General features: G+C 53.3%; 1 protein-coding gene across 3 annotated transcripts in view; it reads right to left on the bottom strand.

The window, feature by feature from the left end:
• Positions 1-20,309, bottom strand: part of CSNK1G2 (casein kinase 1 gamma 2) — a 42,223-nt gene that overhangs the window by 21,555 nt on the left and 359 nt on the right. The window lies entirely within an intron of this gene.

The raw sequence follows: 20,309 nt of genomic DNA on the forward strand, positions 1-20,309 counted from the left end.
ACCCAGAGCTCACTGCACCTTGCACTTACACCACTGACAGCTCCAGTCACACGAGATTCAAGCAAACCTACGAGGGCAGCAGAACATTCCTTATGGCAAAGGCAGATTGGCTTGTTCTGGCCCCATTTCCTCTGGATCCCTCAAGAAAACAAGAGTTTCAGTGCTCTGACTGAGGAACTCCAGGAACCTGGTGGAGAAGGGAGTTCTGGATGTGAGCATCTTGCCGGCCATGGCACAGGAGAGCTGTGCCCACCCTGTCAGGACAGAAGACGGGCTGCACTGCTCCAGGGACCTTGTCTGTGGAGGAGTTGGAGCAGCAGGGCAAGAGGTGAAGTGGCTTTTATCCATCTCAGAAATTCCCTTAAAAACCAGGCAATCCTGGAAGCAGCTGCTTTCCCAGCAGTTTCTGCCAAGTGCAGCCACAAGAACATCATCCCCGGCCCAGCAAGTCGGGTTCAGCAGCAATGGTACCCAGACTGTCCCCATCTCCAGCACTTTTCCCAGCCTCCAGCGAGGCGGGAGCCAGCACAGCTCTGTTTACTCCGCTGGCTCCTTTGTACGTTGGTGTTGGTGTCAGCACAACAGGAAGCTCTTGTTAAATAGTTTGTTACTTAACTGCTGATGCAGAGCCACTGGGGAACCCGGGCGGAACGTGCAGCGCGTTCCGAGAGCCAGGGGAGCCTCACAGCTCAGCCTCAGGGATTTAAGAGCTCTTGGCTCTGCCACCCCCTCCCTGGTGATTTGGGCGTGTACTGAGTCCCTGGCCCTTCAGATCCTGCTGTTACACTGGGATAACTTCCCTGCATCAGCCTCATCCATTTGAGGTCCCTGGAGAGATGTTTGGCTCTTTTTCAGCTTTGGAACAGTGCTGAGAGCTCAGCAAGCCCCCCTGCCTGCTCCAAGGCATTTGCAGAGACAAGAACCCAAAACTGAAGGAGTTGCCCCACCAGACAAGAACACCATCCCATGAAACCCACCCACCCCACCTGTGCTGCTGCTGCCCACACACAGCTGGTCAGTAGCCAACACCAGGGAATACCCAATGGTCACAAATCTACTCTTTGGCTCCTCATACCCTGCTGGTTCCACAGAGCAGCCCAAAGCCCACCTTCCTGACTGCTTCCTGAATCCGCTGCATCCCTCAGTCCCCAAACACGAACCTGGGCTCATCCTTGCAGTGCCACCAGGCTGAGTCATCGATGACATGGCAGACACAGCTCTGTCGCCATGGCCACTGCACCACGAGTGTCTCAAGCACTGACAGTGCTGGCTGCTCTCCCTCCTCGGCAAAAAAGACCAGCGGGGTTTGGGCCCCCAATATTTACAATTAAGAAATCTGCATGGGCAGTTTGTCCAAAACACAGTTTTTTTCCATCCAGGTTCTTTCTTGAAAAGAAGACAAGAATAAAGCCAAGGCTAATGTTTCTAACAGAATTTCTTCTAGTGTTCAGGGGAAAAAAAAAACCAGAAACAACCAACCCACAAAAACCCTGAACTGTGGCAGCAAAGCTTTTAATCCAACATGATCCCAGCACCCTTGTTCCAAAGCTCCTCTCTCTTCCTGGCTTCCCAGCTCTTTACTGAGAGCATGGTGTCTCTGTGAGGGGAGAGGATCCCATCCAGCTCTCAGAGCAGTGGGCACAGGGCACTCCTGGCACCTCCAGCCTGGCCAGTGCCCCACAGCTGGGCTCTGGCCCTCCCTGCCCGGCCCTGGGGATGGACACAGCCAACAGCGCTCCCAGCACTGGAATTAAAAACATAAATCCACTCTCAGAGCAAACAACCAGACACACCATCACCTCCAGCCACGCTGGTAATACAGAACAAACAGAAATGACTTCAGCAACCAAGGCAGGAACGTGCCAAGCCTGTCAGACACTAAAGGAGTTACATGTGCAGGTGCTCCCTGCTCCCAGCACAGGCCATCAGTCAGTACCAACACCTCAGGGTTTCACCCAGGTATCCATCCATGGCTCTCAGCCACATCCAAAAAAAACCATCCAAGTCACAAAACCACCAGGATTAAAAAAAATTTCATTTAAAAAATCATTAAAAATAATAAAGCATTTGGTTTTTTCCCCAGAGTTAAGCTGTGCTGTGAAGAAGATGGATTTTTCTTTCTGCCTTCCGCTTCCAGCTCTCATGTCTATTAAACTTTTCTCTAAATTAGAAATGTTCTCTTGTTACTGGCTATTCCCTTCCCCAGGAGACTTTTATGACACTGTGAACTCTGGTCAGCTCTTAAACGTACAACAAATCAAGCTCCAAATTGTTTCAAAGTTATTTTCTCCCAGCCTCTGAACCCAAATATGGCTTTTTAATGGATTCCTATGAATTTTCAATATTTTTTTAATGTTTGTGCCATACCATTCCCTCTGTAACAACAAGAAGAGCAGAGTTTCAACAAGGCAGCAGGGAAATGCTTCTGCTGAAGGGAGAGTCCTGCTTTCCACCTTGGAGTCTCACCTACAAACATTCTCACAACACACAGCCGATAATGATTTGCTCATGGTTTCACAGAGATCTCTAAAGGACACCAGGTGACATTCAAAACCATCAGGCTGCCTGAAAAGCAAAATCTCAGTCGTTCCTCAAACTCCAGCATCAGTCATATTGGTCCCCAACCACTCCAAACTCCTGCTGCCCATGAGCTGGGTGTGCCCATGGATCCGGAGTGGGTACAGCATCCTCCCATGCAAGGGCTCCTAAAAGGAGTGGAAGCAAAACCGAAACTGTTCTCTAAACATAATGAAATTAAATAAGAAGTAAAAAATGGGGGCAAACCACCAGTAGCAGTTTTCAGTTTTCAAGAGAACCACCAGGCACAGCTCAAGAGCTGGTGTGAATTCCCGTCGCTGGGGAGATCTCAAACCAAGAAATTTCCTCCTCTCGAGATGAGCACGGAAGGGCTGTACAAGCCACATGCCAGAATGCCCCTGGAGCTGCAGCTGGAGAACTTCACCCCAAAGTCTCACTGCTCACACCACAGCTCAGGGTGGATGAAGCCAATCCCTGCCCTGCAGCAGGACGGGTGTGCACAGTGTCAGCTTTCCAGCAGCAGGTCAGCAGGAATAATTTTGCACCCAAAAATATCTAAGGAGGAACCAGGCCCCTCTTCAACCAACAGGAGTGAGACTGTTTGATGCACATTTCCTCCCTGTCCATATGAGCAGAAATGAAATCAATGTGCTTTGGACAGTCCAAATTCAGAACTCGGATGCTAAACATCCAAATTCAGAACAACCCAGATCCTCCTGCTTTTCAAACCAGCCCACAGAGTAAGGACACTTCTAAATCTCTTAGCAGCTACAAAAAAAAAAAAGCCCCATGAAGCATCTCCACTCCTGCTGCCAGTGAGCTGCCAGTTTCACTCCCAGCCCGGTGCAGAATTTCACTCTTTTCCTTGGATCCCCATCCAAAGCAGCTACACCTGGATGGAAAATATTAACGGTGCTCCACCAAGGAGCTGGAAATACCACGATGGAAATTTCAGCAGCAGCACAGCAACCAAGCAAAAAGCTGAAAATACTTCTCTAGGAAAAATAATAACAGTAAATACACACATGCTAAAATAAGACCAGATCTGAAAACTAGTCTGGAAATAACAAACCCAGCCCAAGTCAGACAAACCCATCCATGAACAAAGTGTGCCCAAGAGAGTTGATTCACCTTTTTGGGCTCATCAGGCACAAATTTAAACTTCCAGCTGCAGAATTCATAACCAGAAAACACAGTGAAGCTCTTCAAGAAATGACTTGAAAGGAAGCAGCTTTTTGGTTGACCTTATGGACCCCACAAAGGGGCTCTGCCTTTTGACTCACACTTTTTCTGATGTGATTGTGCCCAACAATGCCCAAGGGCAGCCATTGCCCATGCCAGATCCACTGCGTGGAAACAGCAGCAACACACCAAAGCACTGTGGGGTGGTGGGAATGCAAAACCTCTGGTTGCAGGAGAGAGTCAGAGCAATTGGTGCCTGATTCCCACCCTCCCACCCAGCCCTGCCATGATGCCTCTGGGATGTTACCAGCACTTTCCACTCCAGAACCCCTTCTCCATGATGCGCAACAGCCATCCTTGGGGCTGCTGGGGCAGGAAAAGTTATGGCATGGAGCTGGAAGATGCCAAGATGAGCAAATGATCCAACTTCTGCTCCAGCCCACTGCCCCACTGCTCATGCCAGTGTCACTCTGGTGTCCCTGCCCCAGTTCCCAGGGGAACTGCAACTTGCTTTGCTCTTACCGTAAGAGGAAGGGCACAGGCAGCAGACAGATAACCAGAGCAGGAAACCTCCCTCTGAACAACAAAGGCACAGGTTTGCCTTCTGCCCATGCAGCAATTCTGCAGAATCTGTCTCACCAGTTCAATGCAGAAAAAGCCCATTAGGATGTCAAAGTGGTTTCAGTTTTACTAAGGCAGAGTTAGCAGCACTGGAAGAAAGGAAGTTCATTATGGACAAAGCCGAGTCTCTGGCTGGGAGACCTTAAAAGGACAGCAGAGTCCAGTTCCCGGTGCTTTGTCCCTTCCCATCTGCTCCGGCGTTTCCGCGGGACACGCGCAGCCGCCCCGGCCAAGATGTGACGCTGCCTCTCAAGCCCCTGCTCTCCACGGCAGGAGCTGGATCCAGTCAGGCGTTTCTCACACAGCCACTGACTCAAACCAGTGGTCCTGTCCCTCAGCCCCTCACATGCGCTGGGTTTGGCGGCTCTGCCATGGGGTTTTCCATTTAAATGAGACAATACATCCCCAACACAGCAAGCCCCAGGCAGACACCGGATACTAATTAAATCCACGCTGCTGCTGGAAAACTGAGCTGCAGAGGAACCAGCTGCCTTGCAGAAGTCCACAGTAGTTGGCCAGCAAAAAGCTGTTTACCAGTCCCATGCCTTTTGCTTTTCCCGCTTCCCCCTCCATACATTTACATTCACATTTTCCAACCAGTCCCATTCTGCCCAGTTCTTGCACGGATTTCATTATCACAGGCATGCTCATCTTGGGAAGGAACCTGCAAAGGTTTCCAGTCAAGATCCAACATTGCTTTTAACCAACTCAAGCCCACAGCATAAAGCCCAAGACTAACCTGCACAACGAACACCAAACCTAAGACGTTTCAGAGCAGAACAACCCAGGCAGATCTGACTGCCACACTGGGAAAGGGCAGGTGCCCAGCGCTCACCTCCTGCAAAATATGAGCTTTGCTTTCACGCCTGGTAACTCTCCCCAAAACAGGCTTTGCCTGCAAGCAGGTGTCCAAAGCACTATCTGTATCCCAAATCACTAAGTCACACCTGTGCCCTGGGAAACAGAGAAGCCCAAGGAGAGCTGCTGCTCACACAGCTGCTGAGCACAGACTACAGCACCTTCAGGGCAGGCAGCCCTATCCCGTACCTCAACCTCTGCCACCGGATGCTGTGGGAAAAAAACAAAACCTTGACAGCTCAGGCACCTTTTTACTTCCTGGGAGGTCCAACAAGGACAGATCCAGGTGTGCTTCAAGTGCCTGCCTGTCCTGCAGGACCACGGGGATCCAGCCAAAGGGCAGCTGGCTGATGAGGAATGGGAGCTGCATGAGCACGTCTGGAACAGGCATTGCTGAGCCTTCTCCATCCTCAGCTCCACAGAATTTTTGAGAGCAGACTGAACTTCAGGTTCAGGTGGCAGCTGTAAGACTCCCCTCCAAAGGCTTTCTGCAAAATGGATGATCCTACATATGCCACAAACACGAATTCATCACCACTGTAACCCACATCACCAGCCTTGGGCCACAAGAACCAGGCAGGAAAGCTCTGTGCTCACATGGCAGGTTTCTGAGCAGGCAAGTTCCCCTTCCACCTCCTCTCGTCCCCAGAGCTCACAGCCTGCTTCACAGTCACCAGGCAGTGGGGATAAACAGGCTTCTTGACAAATAGATAATTTTCACCCAGCAGCTGGGAACAACAGTTTTCATTTCCATCTGAGGCTGGAACACCTCCTCCTGCACTGCTGTAGCCTGAAACAAGGTTAAGACCATCTCTTCCAGCACACTACTTCCCCAGCCCTGTCCCTGAATACTCCCACACCCTCAAAAGGCAGCACTTTCCATAAAAACAAGATGAAGCACTGTTTGCCTTTCCCTTGATAACGGAGCTTAATGCACTTCCGGCAGCACGCACAGGAATGGATGTGGAAGGAGAGCTGCCACCAGTTTCCCAGGGAGAACAGCTTTCTCCCCACCTCCACTGCAGCCAGAGACGTGCTACATCTTTCCTTTGCAGCTGTGGCCATGCAGCTGAGAACTGCTCTGCCTCTGGAGAGCTCTGGGCATGGGCTGCAGGACATGCCCAGCTGAAGGGCAAGGCTTAGGGTCAACCTGCTGCAAGAGGATTTGACAGCAAGCCCAGAGGAACAGCAGGTACAAACACAGGCAACAGCAGGAGGAAACATCAGAGGAACATGCCAATAGCCCAGCAAAGCAGGGAGAGGAACACTGCAACAGCTATGAGGCCACAGTGTGCCCATCCAACAGCTGATCCTGAGCCCGTGGGCACAGAGACCCATGGAGAACAGCACAGAGCTGGCATTGCTGACACACCTCACCAGAGCAGGGGGGTAGCTGTGTTGGAAAGTGACCTTCTGCTTCCCAACACACTGGGATGGGCTTATTTCCCAGCCTGGCATCCAGGCCGCTCTGCACTGCTTGCTGTTAAACTTCAGGGTTTTCCCTCCCTCCCTTGAATTTTCAGTAATGCATGAGAGCACACACAGGTATTTAAACATTAGTGCCAAGTCAGATGGTTGAAACAGCAAATTCCTGGAGAGCTCTGAATCCCAGTCCATGAAATCAGTTCCTCCCACCAAAGCAGGGAGATGGGAAGGCACCCAGCTCTCCCTGCCCTAGGACAGCCCAAACATCACCAGAAGGCCAGTCCATCACAAAGCCTCATCAAACACACAACATTGTGCATGCTGCCATCACTTCTCTCCACTCCACTGAAGGGAGAGCAGGGTCCACACTCTCCACTACAGCCCACTGAGAAAGCTCTGGAGCAAAAGCTTCCTCCTTTATGCAGTCACAGGCCCCTGAGGACAGAAACTGAGGCAGGACATGACAGCAGCCATTCTCACAGCCCAGCCCAGGAGGGGCTGCAGTGCCGTTGTCACCCCTTGCCACAAGCTACAGAGTGAGCCCCCACCCATGGCAGGCAGCCCTGGACCCTCAGCTACCAGTGCAGCCAGTGCATGACTCAACAGCTCCCTGCTGACACAGCTTTATCAACTCCTTTATCAATTCCCACGCATGGGAAAGCTGAGAGCAGCTCTCAGACAGCGATGAAGGGAACCCCTTGCAGCCCCCAACCCCCTGAGTTATGGCCTGCTCTGTCCCTTGGGGGTCCCTGGGGGAACACTGCTCTCCCCCTGCCAGCCCTGCTTCCCATCCACCCCCTCTCCTGTGGGAGTCTCTGTGCTGGTGTCGTGGGCATCCCTGGAGGGGGACGCTGCCCACGGGATGATCCATCCTCGGCACAGCAGGATGAGGCTCCAGAGGAAGCCCAGGCAGAGGCGTTTTGGTGTGTGTGAGTCAGAGGGTCTGAGCACAGGATGGGGTGAGATGTCCCCCCACACGCCGTGGGAGAGCTCCTTGAGGGACAGCCCTGCTTCCAGAGCACAAACCGCACCAGCATCCCACGGGCCAGGAGCAGCAGCAGGGAGGACACAGGATGACAGGGCCATCCAAGCGCTGTCTCACAGGGACTGCTGTCAACTGGTGGGAGATGTGCAAGAGCAGAGGAAGAACAATTCATCCCATTCAAGGATGTCCTCAGAGATCCCACAGCTTCAAATCCCATATGCACTCCTTCCAGCGCTGGGAAGATCAGCTGAAGCCAGGGCAAGGGGATGAACTTTTGTTCTCCAAAGCATAAGGGGACTTTCCCAATACCTTTTGCATAACAAAAGCAAATTCTGGGATGAGCATGTCTCCCTTCCCTTCCTTTCCTCCTCCAGGCCCAAGCTGGGTCTGAAAACCTTTCATCCACCTGAAAGAGATTTCCTCCCCACAGAGGAACTTGAATGAAAACCAGCACAGGAGAGCCTGGCACTCTGCTCCTCACGGAGTGGGACACCACAGTGACATGCTCAGGACCTGTTCCTCCCCACAGCCTTTGGAACAGCTCCTAAATAACCTCAGGAGCAGGAGACTGGGAACAGACTGCTACCCCCAGACACTCACAACATGAGCCTCCCCACAGCACAAATGGCTCAACATCACTGAACAGCCCAGGGTATCCCAGGTCCCTCCCAACTTCCACAGAGCAGATCAAAATTTAGCAGAGAACTGGAAGTGGTTCCTTTTCCCTTCCCTACAGCCTCTAAGCAGCCATAGAATGAGCAAAACCACTCCCTCCACTGTCTGCATGGCCTCCTCATGTACAAGGCACAAGAGAACAAGCAGATCCTGCACAGCCCCTCCTGTGCAAGGCACAGGGAGCAGGGGAATCCCAACCCAGGAGGAGAGAGAAAGAATCTGAGGGATACCATCAGCACATTGCACCAGCCTGACAATTTCTGTGCCAGGAACACAGGTGACATTCACTCTTCTGGAAACCACCATCTCTGGAGGGCAGGACATCCCCGCTGCCCAAGCTGCTGCATGGCCACAGCAGACTGCCTTGTCTTATCTGAACCACAGCTTTCCAAGCAGCCATGCATGAGAAAGCCCCCTCTGTTCTAGGAGAGTCCAGGTCACCAGGGAGATCAGATGATACCAGGTGCAGATGCTGCCATTTCAAATTCTGTACATGACAGACCAGGTGGGACACCCCAGAAGAGACCCCATCCACTCTCCTGTGCTGGCATCCACACCATATGGCTCCCGGGGCTGGACACACACCCCCTTCCCTCCCAGCAAGCTGGGAAACAATCCAAGCAGCAGCATTAGCCATCTTATCTTCCTGATGTCCCTCGTCACAGCGCCAGGGGCTTTGAGACCGATGCCCCCCTAGCTCTTCCATCGCTCCTTGCAGCAGCTGGCTCAGAGTAGGTCACCAAGGAAGTGTCATTACAGAAGAGGGAACTGAGGCACAACACTGCCACATGTCACACAGAAAGTGGTGGCAGAAGAGGCAGAAAAGCCCAGTCCCCAAAGTCTGCTGTACCCTCTCAGGTCACCTGCAGGGATGGTGGCCCTGACCACAGGCGTTTTCTCCAGGCAAGGCAGTCACCTGGCACAGGGCAGTAACCTGGCACAGGGCAGTAACCCAGCACAGCCCCAGGAGTGGGTCAGAGACCTGACCTGGCAATTGCCAGATTGGTTTCAGAGTTGTTTCCTGGTTCACATTTCCAGGAGGTGGACGGAGCAAATGCCTGCAGCCAGCACTTCCCTCCTCCTTCTCCTCCTCCTGGCTCCTCCTCATCAGTGCCACCCCAGGCAGCCACCACCTCTCAAGAGTTGCCCTCCTGCCAGGGGATACAGAGACACCAGCCAGCTGTGCCACTCCAGGGCTGTCACCCTAGAGGTGTGGGAGAGTGACAATCCAACAACCGGAGAGGGAGGGTGAGCTGTTCTGTACCACCCAGAAAACCCAGTGCAGAGTGACAGAGCACTGGGAGCACTTGCAGGGTATTCAAAAGCTCAGCCAGGAGAAGATGCCATCCATCAGTCCAGAATTGCCTGTGAGGGGCAGGCAATTCTGGCAAAGCAACCAGCTCCTGACAGGAGAGCCAAAGCCCACCTGGGTGGCTTTGAGAAATCAGATAGCTTTTCCCTTGTCACCTTCATCAACACAAAGGCTGGATATCACCAGGATTTTCTTCTTAAAAAGGATTGTTAAACACTGCAAGGGGCTGCCCAGGGAGGTGGTGGACTCTGAACACCTCTGAAGGTGTTTAAGGAAAGACTGTACTTGGCACTAAGTGCTCTGGGCTGGGTGACAAGGTGGGGATTGGTCACAGGTTGGACTCGATCTCAGGGGTCTTTTCCAGCCTAAATGACTCAGGAATTCCGTGACCACTTCCAATGGGCAGCAGCAAGCAACAGGGCTCCTTCCCAGCCCTGCCTGGGACCAGGGGAGGAAGAGGCAGAGACACCATGCAGCACTGGAGGAACGAAAACCAGTTTCATCTCCCACCTCCAAGATGTGGGATAGCTACTCATCCCACAGGGAATGAGGGCAAGGGGTGAGTTGAGTACTCGGGAAAGGATTTCCAGAAGGAGTTTTTAATGAGCCATGTACACACCAGCCACAGTTTAAAGGGGGAAACAGATCCACAAAGACTCTAACTCAGCAGATTAAGAACAATTCCAGCCCGGCTGCCAAAGGCCTGAGCACTGCAATGGCGAGAGCTGTGTGTGCCAGCAGGGTTCCCTGCTCCTCAGCCATCTGGGGACTGTCACTCTGCACAGATCTGCTTGGCCTCCTGTCATGTGTGTAGCGCTACCAACCCCTTTTCTGTCAGCAGGATCTGGGTTGGCAGAAACACTTTTAATTGTAGGATTTTTTTTTTCCCTTAACCCATATCCTCTTGACAGAACCAGGTTAGGAAGCAGCTGCACTGGCAGATCTGGGGTGGCCTTTTGTGAGGCAAGGCAGGGGAAAAAGGGGGTGCCTGGATGCAGTTCTCTCTTCAATCACCAAACCACAGTTAATCACAACTTCCCCACCTCTCCTAAGGTCACACAGAAAGGGGGAACAACATCAGCTCAGCCCTGTCCCAGCCCAGTCCCTTTGCTCCAGAGCAGGCCCTTTGTCCTGGAAAGTCCCAGAGCAGGGTGGGCGGAAGGGATGTCATTCCCACTGGTGACAAGGGCTGTTTCCATTTCTGGGTGGCAGAGCTGCAGCTCTGCCAAGCTGAGCTGTCCCACATTTCCCCCTCTGCTTTCTTCCCCAGGCTGCTCCAATCCCCACACACTTCCCCTCAAATGGTTGACAAACCTTACGAATCTGGGGGGGAACAAGAGGGGGAGGGAAGGGTAAGCATCCAGGGGGGGCTCACTGGGAAACCTCTCCCCAAAGAGATGTCAAACTCCATGTGCTGGGATGCCAGAACCACTTTCCTGCTGCAGAGCCACACAGGAGCTGATTTGCTGCTCCCCTGGCTCCCAGCTCTCCACCCCAGCAGAGACAGTCACCCAACAGGGACAGCATTCCAGGGCCACAGGCAGGACCCACAGCCCAGACCATGAGGAGGAAAGAGAACACCATGCAATTAATCTTTCCTGCGGAGTAACTGGGGCAGAGGGATGCTCTGTGGCGTGACAACATCCATCAGCTTCTGTGCAAGAGCCAGCAGCATCTTCAGGGAAGCAGCGAGTGATCCACGAGGCGTTCCTCTTCCCACCCCCTCTATTACAGGACCATCAGCAGCTCAATCCATTACAGTTTTCCTTGCAACCTCTCAAAGGTATGGAAGCGACCTGCTTATTTCACAGATGGGCATGGAAGCATCTGTGATCTCAGGGAAAAAAAGGAGGATAGAGAACAGCGATTCCCAACTAGCCGGAGACTAACTGGGACAAATTCCTAAAGCCTAGGCAAGCACCCCAGTCTGCTGCTTGCAGGGAGGGAAAAGCTTTAAAACAGAGGGACCAGAAACCTACATCCCATTCCCAGTCACACCACAAGCTGTTCAGGATCGTTCTACTCCTCCATCCCTCACACAGAGGATCAACCCCAGAACCCTTTATTAAGCACTGGGATAGCTTTGTGGATTAAGGACTTGCTCTGGTTTGCACCAACCTCCACATCAGAAAGGCACATTCCAAAGGTTTTTTTCTCATCTTCCCTCATCCCCCACCTGTGTGTATTTTCCAGGGGATGAGAAGGCCAGGACTGAAACAGGCAGAGCACAGGACTGGCTACAGCTGAAGAGGTGGTGCTGTGCACTAGGAAAGAAAACTTTCAAGGGGTTCATCCAAAAGACACTCTCAAACAGGTACACCCAGTGAGTGCAACCTCGCTGGCTCCTCCCTTCCCCTTACCTGCTTCTTTCAACCCTACTCAAAAAGCTTAATTTATAAAATCAGAGGGATCGTTCCAATGAAGGAACATGCAGGATACACCCCCAGGAGGACCCATTTCATCTTGCTGCTATTAATACCTGGAACATTATTTGCACGAACAGACTGTCCTTTCTCCCTCATTTCTGGGCTCTCACTTCTATGGTTTGTCCCAGAAACCCCAGCCAACACACGTTCACCCTTCTCTAGCACACACTTCCATCCAAAACCCCAACCTTTCCTTCTTTTTGAGTTAATTACTCATGTTTCTACTTCACATCACCTCTTTCAACCCCTGCAGACAAGATACAGCTCCCCTGGCTCCCTCATTCATTAGGCAGCCAATTTGTGGGCCTAAACCCATCAACTCTCATTATGGAAAGGGACCAAGACTTCCCACAGCTGCCCAGCATCCCACTATCCTCCAAGCTGGATGGGGCTCTCACTCCTCTCTGCTTCTCCAGCACCAAAGCTGTCACTAAGAGCCAGTGCCATGCCCTGGCTGGGCTTGGCTCTCCTTGGCACAGCTTCAGGCTGGGCCCAAGGACTGCCTGCAGGCCCTTTGCTACACTGGCACAAGCAAGTTCTCAACCTTTCAGAGCTGTGCTGAGCTCTGCCCACAGGAGCCCAGGCAAAGCCTTCCCCGTGCAAACAGCTGCGTGCCTTTGGTTTTGCTTCAAGAGGAAACATGTTCTCTCTGTATCCAGGCATAAAACAGCCAAGCACGGCCAAAAGCATCCAATCAACAGCACAGACCATGGCAAGTCAGGGCAGAGGGTTACCATGGAGCTAAGGAAGCCCAAGCTTCCCAGCCAGACCCAAAATTCCTAACCTGCTCTGTCCTCAGAGAGGGGCTGGGAAGAGGATCAGGCTCCTCTCCACTGCTGTGTCCACACACACCACAAGCAGCCCATGCAGCCTGAGTTGCCACCATAACCTGACCTGAATTGTGACACACACCAGCACACAGCCCTGTTCAGCTGCTCTCCCAAAAACGTGGGACAAGCTCAGCACTGAACCAGCAGCAGCTAAAACCCTGACAGGCTTTACCCGGTTGTTTGGAGCACACTGTGAGAAGGATCACACTGAAAGGTGAGGAGAAGCCATGAGCACCTCATCAAGCCAGCCCAGGGAATGGGAAATCCTGCCATTAGCAAGATCCACCGCAGAGGATTTCACAGCTAATGAACTCTTGCCACCACAGACCACAGCAAAAGCAAAAGCAGCAGAGCATTTCTTTTCTGATAAGCTGCTTTTATCGGGAAGTTCAGCCTGGCTGCCCACACCAGCCCTAGCTGCAGAGCAGCTCCAAGCCTATGCCTTTAAATCCCCTTGGCAGTGCAGGACTGGGGCTGTGGGAGCAGATACGCCCTGTGCTCCAGCGCTGGAGCACACAAACATTTCCTCCCAGCCATTCCCGCACCGCGGCTCAGCCAGCGCTGCCTTGTACCTGCCAGGGCCATGCCAGAGGGAACACAGGCTGTTCCATACAGACCTGGACATGCACAGCTTTAAACTCATTTCCTGAATCCCTCCTGCTTCCCCGCCAGCACTGGACGTTCTTCCCTCAAACTTCTTCCTTAAGGCAAATATTTGGAGTCTAACAGGCATTCCTCATGGAAGGCACAAGTTAAATATTGGCCCTAAAACAACAGCAAGTGCCTTTCAATGATTCTGGCTGGAAAAGCACCGCTCTGGACTTTGATTTCTGGCTCTGAACAAAAATAGGAGCAAAGCACTGAACGTTACACTCTTCTCCCAGGAGAAGTCAGATTTCAGGCTCTGCAAGTCCCCTGCCAGGACCACAACCAGCAACGGGAACTGTCCCTGCTCGTGCTTTCTCACACCTCGGGTATCTGCTGTCACCCAGCCAAGGCTGCTGCAGTGCATCCTCTGCGCTGGGCACAGGATCAGTCTGAGTCTCATTTCCAGGTCTGTGATTATATATCCTCAGAGAGACACTGAAGAGGACTTGCTGGGAACCATGGGTGCCACCCAGGGCGTTTGCACACCTTGTCCTCCCCACCTCTGACTGCACCACCAGCATTCCTAAAGGTGCCCACCTCTCCTAACCAGCTAACCCTAACCTCTCCATCCAGCTATGCCCAGCTCTTCAGTGCAGAAGATGCTCCTGCTCTGCAGGCAACCCAGGTCCCCACAGAATTCGTGGCTCTTGTAAGAAAACATCCCAGCAAGGTAGGAGTCCAAGCAGTCAGAGATGGCAGCACAATAAAAACGAGAGGGAATGGTGAGGAGGAAAAAGAAACCTGCTCTGAGGTCAGCACACCTGAAGCATGGCAGCACTCGGGGTCTGGGATGTCATGGGTATTTTCCACATGGATCAGAGGAGCAGAGCTGCTGTTGGACTCTGAAGCCAGAATCCTGCAGAGCCAGGTTTGTCTCACCCCAGAGCAGTCTTGTGATGCCCTGTCGCTGCTGATCTGAGCCTGAGCAGAGGGGCTGCTCCATCACCCCCAATGCACACAGACCCAAAGGTGCCCTGCCAAAACCACCCCAAACCGGAGTCTGCTCCAACACCAGGGGTCCGCCCACTGCTGCTCCGGAAAACGCCACAACAGTTACCCAGGGAAAGGTTACACAGCAAAGATGTGCTACACACCGACTCACTCACAGGGGTTGTTCTACAACGTCCTAAACTGAGCATGGGCTGTGTTAGATGAGCTTCCCTTTCACTGTCCTGCAGCCCCAGTAAGCCCAGGAGCACCTTGCTCAGCTCTGTCAGCTCTGAGCAGGTCTGGGAGGCAGGAGAGGGACTGAGCAGTGGAGAGCTGCTCCTTGGCAACATCTCCCACTGTTGGGTGAGATGGAGAGCTCTGACAGTTTGCTCTGCTGGAATTCCTCTCTAATTCCTTTCCAAGACACTTACCATGGCACTTCAAGCTGAAGTGAATCTGCTGGGGGCTCTAATAACCTCTCAGTGATATATTGTGATGGGGCAGACTCCCCTCTGAAAACAGCGTGGGTTTAAAACCAGCTGGGAGTCACCCTGGAGGAAATGTCAAAGCTCCGAGCACTTCCTATTCCTTCCCCAGCCACCGAAGCCCCAGAGCAATGAGCTCCAGCAAGTTTGAGCAGGAATTCCCGAGGCTCAAGGCAGAGACCAGCCTGTACCTGTGAGCACCAACAGCTCCTCATCCCACAGCACACTGACCCCGCACCCCCACAGCTGACTGCTGCCCCTCAGCTCCCAGCAGCCCCTTCCAGCACAGGGACCCTACCTCTGCTCCCAGCGCCTGAGTCCTTCCTTAATATTCCCTGTACTTGGCAACACCAAAGCCAGACTTCATCGCCTTTGGGATGAGAGGAATCAGCAGAGCTGGGGGTGGGGGGATTCCAGGAGAGCCTCAGCCTGCCCCTCGCCCACACACACAGCACAGAAGGTGCTGGAAAGCACCATCCTCCCCGCATCAAACCGGGGAAACCAGGCAGAGAGTATAAACTTCATCACTGCCAACAGCCCCTGCTAAAAAAAGGATAAGAGAAAGGGTTTCTTGCTTTGTTGTTTGTACCTTGGTGCTACCTCAAAAGCAGTGAGATTTTTTTACCTGAAAACATTGAGCAAGGACAGAACCTGCAAGAATGGAGCTTTTGTAGCACAAACACGGCTCTGTTCAGGTTTAAATTAGATTTCCACTGACCTTTTTGAGCCAATCATTCAGCCACCCACACCCAGGCAGCCCCTCTTAGCAAGACTCTGCAGCCCCCAGCCTGGGAAGAGGAATGAACCCCCAGAAACTTGGCTGTGCTCCCCACAGCCCTCCCAGCACTATTCTTTCTGCACAGAACTGCTCAGCTGCAGGGCTGCAAAGCTCTTCCAAAGGAAAGCTTCACAAAATCCAAGTTCAAGCTCAACCTTAACCCCTGTTTATTAACTTAAGAACATCCCTCTCAGGGTGACAAAGCCTGTGCATCACCTGCCAACTGTCTCATTCACCACTGGGAAAGCAAAGGCCAGGCCTGCCTCATTAAAAAGCATTACATAACATTAAGTAACAAAGGGCTACAGGACATTCTTTGCTTGGTGGACATGTAAAAATGAATGACTCAAAAATTAACGCTCCTCTCCTCCAGACTCTCAGTGTCTCCAGCACCCTGGGAAGCCAATGAGCACCTTATTTCCAAGGCAACAGTGTCTTGGCTCATCCCAAATCCTGCTCTCACATCCAACTTATTGCCACCCCTGCCCTGCAGACACTAAACAACACACAGCACTTCCCAGCACTCTTTCAGAGCATGGGCCCACCAGACAGCAGAGGATGTGTTTCTGCTGCCTCACGGCTCACACTGGGGCAAAGCTGAGATCTCAGCCTGCAGCACAGAGACCCTTCCCTGGCTTGGGGTCAGCTCAGCCAGGACTCTGGGCCTCCCTGCCATCACCATCTCAGTAAGCCTTTCACAGATGGGACTGTCAGAGCACTTGGTTTCACTGTCACTGCTGAACCAGCCTCAAGACCTGCATTTCCTACAAGTGAGGATGTTTCTGCTGCAACATTTTAAGCTCCAGGGGCCTGACACAGTGGGGAAGGCAGGTGTCAGCAGGGCACTGCTTGGAAAGGCCACTGCCACCAACCTCCCAGCAGAACACAGACTCCATAGGCACTGGGACATCTTCCTGGACACACAGTAAACATCTGTCCACCATCTCGCTGGAGCCAAAGAAGCCAATTTAAAATCTTCATAGAACTAATCAAATTTCTCTACTCCAGAAGCAAACTCTTCTTACTGTGGGCAGTGGATGAAATCACTGACTTCTTGCTCCACGCAGCATTTTGAAACACCCTGCAAAGCCTTACCTAGAAGTTTCAGCTTACCTGAAGAGCCATTTCCTACACCACACAGGGCTCATCGTGGGTGCTGATCTGCTGCTGCCATGCTCTGAGCACAGCGAGCGGAAGGCAGAGAGACGTCCTGTGGTTTTACAGCTGCTGCACCACCCTCCCTCCTGCCACAGCCAGGCTGGGGGCCCTATGCATGGGGAGGGGCTCACAGCTCTCAGCACCACAGGTGCCACCCAGGAACCTGACAGTGTAGGACAGACAAGGCAGGGGTGTGCTGGAACACCCCAGCTCCACACATGGAATCACAGAATGGTTTGGGCTGGAAGGGACCTTAGAGCTCATCCAGTTCCAGCCCCTGCCACGAGCAGGGACACTTTGCACTATCCCAGAGTGCTCCTTTGATCCAACCTGGCCTTGGACACTTCCACAGCTGCTCTGGGAAACCTGTGCCAGGGCCTCACCATTCTCACAGCCAGGAATTTCTTCCCAATATCCCATCTAACCCTGCCCTTGGTCGGGGGGAAGCCATTCCTCCTTGTCCTGTCACTCCAGTTCCTGATGCACAGGCTGCTTTTTCAAAGCCAGTTATTAGGAATAATGCATCAATGTAACATGCAAGGGAGGGGCTGCCCACAGGAAGGGCTGTGGGGCTACAGCCTGGGCAGAGATTTAGAATTCCCCAGGAGAGGGAGGGTAGCTGACACGAATCAGGGAGCCTGACAGAGGGCCCTGATGCTCCACACTCAGCTGCCCCAGCAGAAAGTCACCTTTTCACCTCCCTCACAACCAAAGCTGCTGCTCCTCTGCAGCGACAGATCTGTCAGAGACACCGACTGCCAGCAGGAAGTAGAAACAGCCTTTCTCATGAAACTCCAAAACTATTCACACAGCTTTTTTAACAGGAAGAATACTTGTTCTCCAGCAGAACCCCAGAGCTGCTGGGACCTGCTCTCCCTCCCTGCCCTCCTCGTTCACAGGGCACAGCCAGATTGAAGCAGACTCCAGGTCACACCACGTCTAGGCCAAGGAAGGAGACGCAGGTTCACAGCTTCTCACCCACAACGAGCCACGTCTGTCCAGTCAGAGCCCAATTACAGGGCTGTGGGCAGAGCTGTTCCCACAGGCTCTCAGCAAAAAGCCGTAGTAAACACACGAAGGAAACTCCTGTATTGGCACCACAGTCTGTCCCTGCTCAGTAACATTGCAAGGGAAGAGGGTTTGACTCCTCAAACTGCAGCTGGAAGTCACAGGAACAGCACAGGGCAAACAAGGCCACTGCTCTTGGTACCAAACCCCACAGTGCCCAGCCCTGCTGAGAGAGGGGAGGGTCTCCCCCCCGGCCCCGGGGGTTGCACCTCTCCTGCACACCCCACAACAGCACATCAGGGGCTGCTCCTCACCCGAGGCTCCCTCACCCCTCCCACCAAGCCTTTAGTGCCTGTAGAGCTGCAGTTCCTGTCTGAAGGCAGAGATAAACAGCTTCCTACCCACCCTGGCTCACACAGAACCTGGGCCTTGCAGCAGCGCCCCGGATCGAGGGCCAGGCACACACCTGGAGGGACCAGCCAAAGCACAGGAGTGCTGCTCCAGCACAGCTCATCCCAGCTCCTCCTAGCCCGGAAAACCACGGGGAGGGGAGTGGGCAGGGGGAGACAGCTCCAGAGCACAGCCAGGCCTGAGTCCAGCAAAGATGTTTATTGGCAGCTGCTCTCAGACACTGTGTCTTCCAGCCCAGTGGGGCTGGAGGGAGGGGGGAAATACTGATTGTCCATGAGCACAACCCTCATGTCATTCCCATTGATCCGCTGAGTCACTCCTGTATTAACAGTTTTGACAACACCCGGGCTGCACAGGAGCTCTGACACGGAATACAAAACAAGGGGCACTGCAAAGCTGCTCCAGAGAGCAGCACCCAGGAACCTGCTGAGCTGCCAGGACCCACTTCCTCCTCTCGGGAGCTGCATCAAGAGCAGCCAGCACACACCACGCTGCAAGGGCAGAGCACACAGCTCCATCCAGTGTGCCCGGGGAAACTGCTGGACACAAGGTCTGCCCTGCAAACTACCACCAGCTACACCCCGTGGATGCAGGAGCAGAGCAGGGTGGCCTCTCTGCTTCGGCAAAATAACCACACAAGTGATTTTTAAGTGATTCTTAAGGCCTCACAGAGGTGTCAGCTAACGAACAGGAGATCAAACCCTAAGGAACAGGAGGGCAGCCACCTCTCCAGGCTGAGGGACACCCCTCTAGAGGGCTGAGGACTCCCCAGATCTCACGTCCCCACAGATCTGAGCATGCTGGCGTCAGACCAGCCAGCACCACAACCCTCCCAGTGCCAAAGGTGTTCAGCAGCGATAAAACACTGACCAAACAACGTCCCTATCTGCAACGCACCAAATTAAAACAAAACCAACAAATCTTTGGCAAGTTCCTCACAGCAGCCAAGCCTATCCCGCCACAGCAAAGGCTCCCCATGGAGGCCTCCTGCCCTAATTTGCAGCAATTCTTTGTCAGACCACTGGCAAACACCAAACGTTTGCTCCAATCTGTTACATAAGGCCCAATTTTTAAACCTGTGTGCTGGCCGTGGGGAGATGGGGGCACACTGTGTGTGGCAGCCTGACAGGGCAGCCTGGCTGGCAGGTGAACTCACACACTCCTCAGAATGCATTTCCACATCTCCAACCACTTGTTGTGCAGAACAAAAACAAATGGACTAGTTAAGGAGGCAACTTCCAAAGGTTTTACACACCTTTCAACCCGGGTCCAGGCTACCTTGAACTGTTTGGAATGGACTAACATCATGGCAACTCAAAAGTGGTTTGTGAACCTTTGCTTTTTACCTCCCAAAATACACCAAACACAGCAAATCTTGACGTTGCCCAGTGCACAAAAGAAAAGGCACCTTCTTGACCATCCCCACAACTTCCCATTGTTTGCTCCCCGAGATCCAAGACCCAGATCCCTGGCTCAGCTCCCTCCTGCCAGCGACAGGAGCCACAGGCCTCCCCGGCAGAGCTGCTCCTCATCTGCAAACCTCAGGAACAGCTCAAGTCGGCTCCTGTCTGCTGGGGGCAGGAGGGGGAGGGCACTTTTCCCTTTTCTCACATTCATTCTCACCCGCTTCGCTGAAGAAAAAAAAGCCGTTTTAAATACCAAGTTCAGCACAGTCCTTTCCCCAAATAAACACTTCCCAAGCCCTCTGGAGAGAGGAAAGCCACATACAAAGGAGCCAACATCCTGCGAAGCTCGGGCAGGCCGGGCAGGGTGAGGGCCGGGGGGACCCAGCGGGGAGGATCCGACCATCCCTGCCGCCCAGCCGGCCTCGGGGAGCCCTGGGGGCTCGGAGCCCTTCCAGGGGCCACAAAACAGGCACGGCCGGGAGGGGACGGGGCGAGGCGGCGCTAGGCCCTCAGGCTGCGGCTCAGACCGACCCCAACGCGACCCCAAAGCCTCCCCCAGCCCCCGATCCCAAGCCGACCCCCACAGCTCCCCCTTCCCCCTCGGCCCACACCGACCCCCCCTCAGCCCCACCA

This window comes from Lichenostomus cassidix, chromosome 28 (genome assembly GCF_008360975.1).
Source record: "Lichenostomus cassidix isolate B80296 chromosome 28, HeHo_3.0, whole genome shotgun sequence".
In the NCBI taxonomy this organism is placed as follows: domain Eukaryota; kingdom Metazoa; phylum Chordata; class Aves; order Passeriformes; family Meliphagidae; genus Lichenostomus; species Lichenostomus cassidix.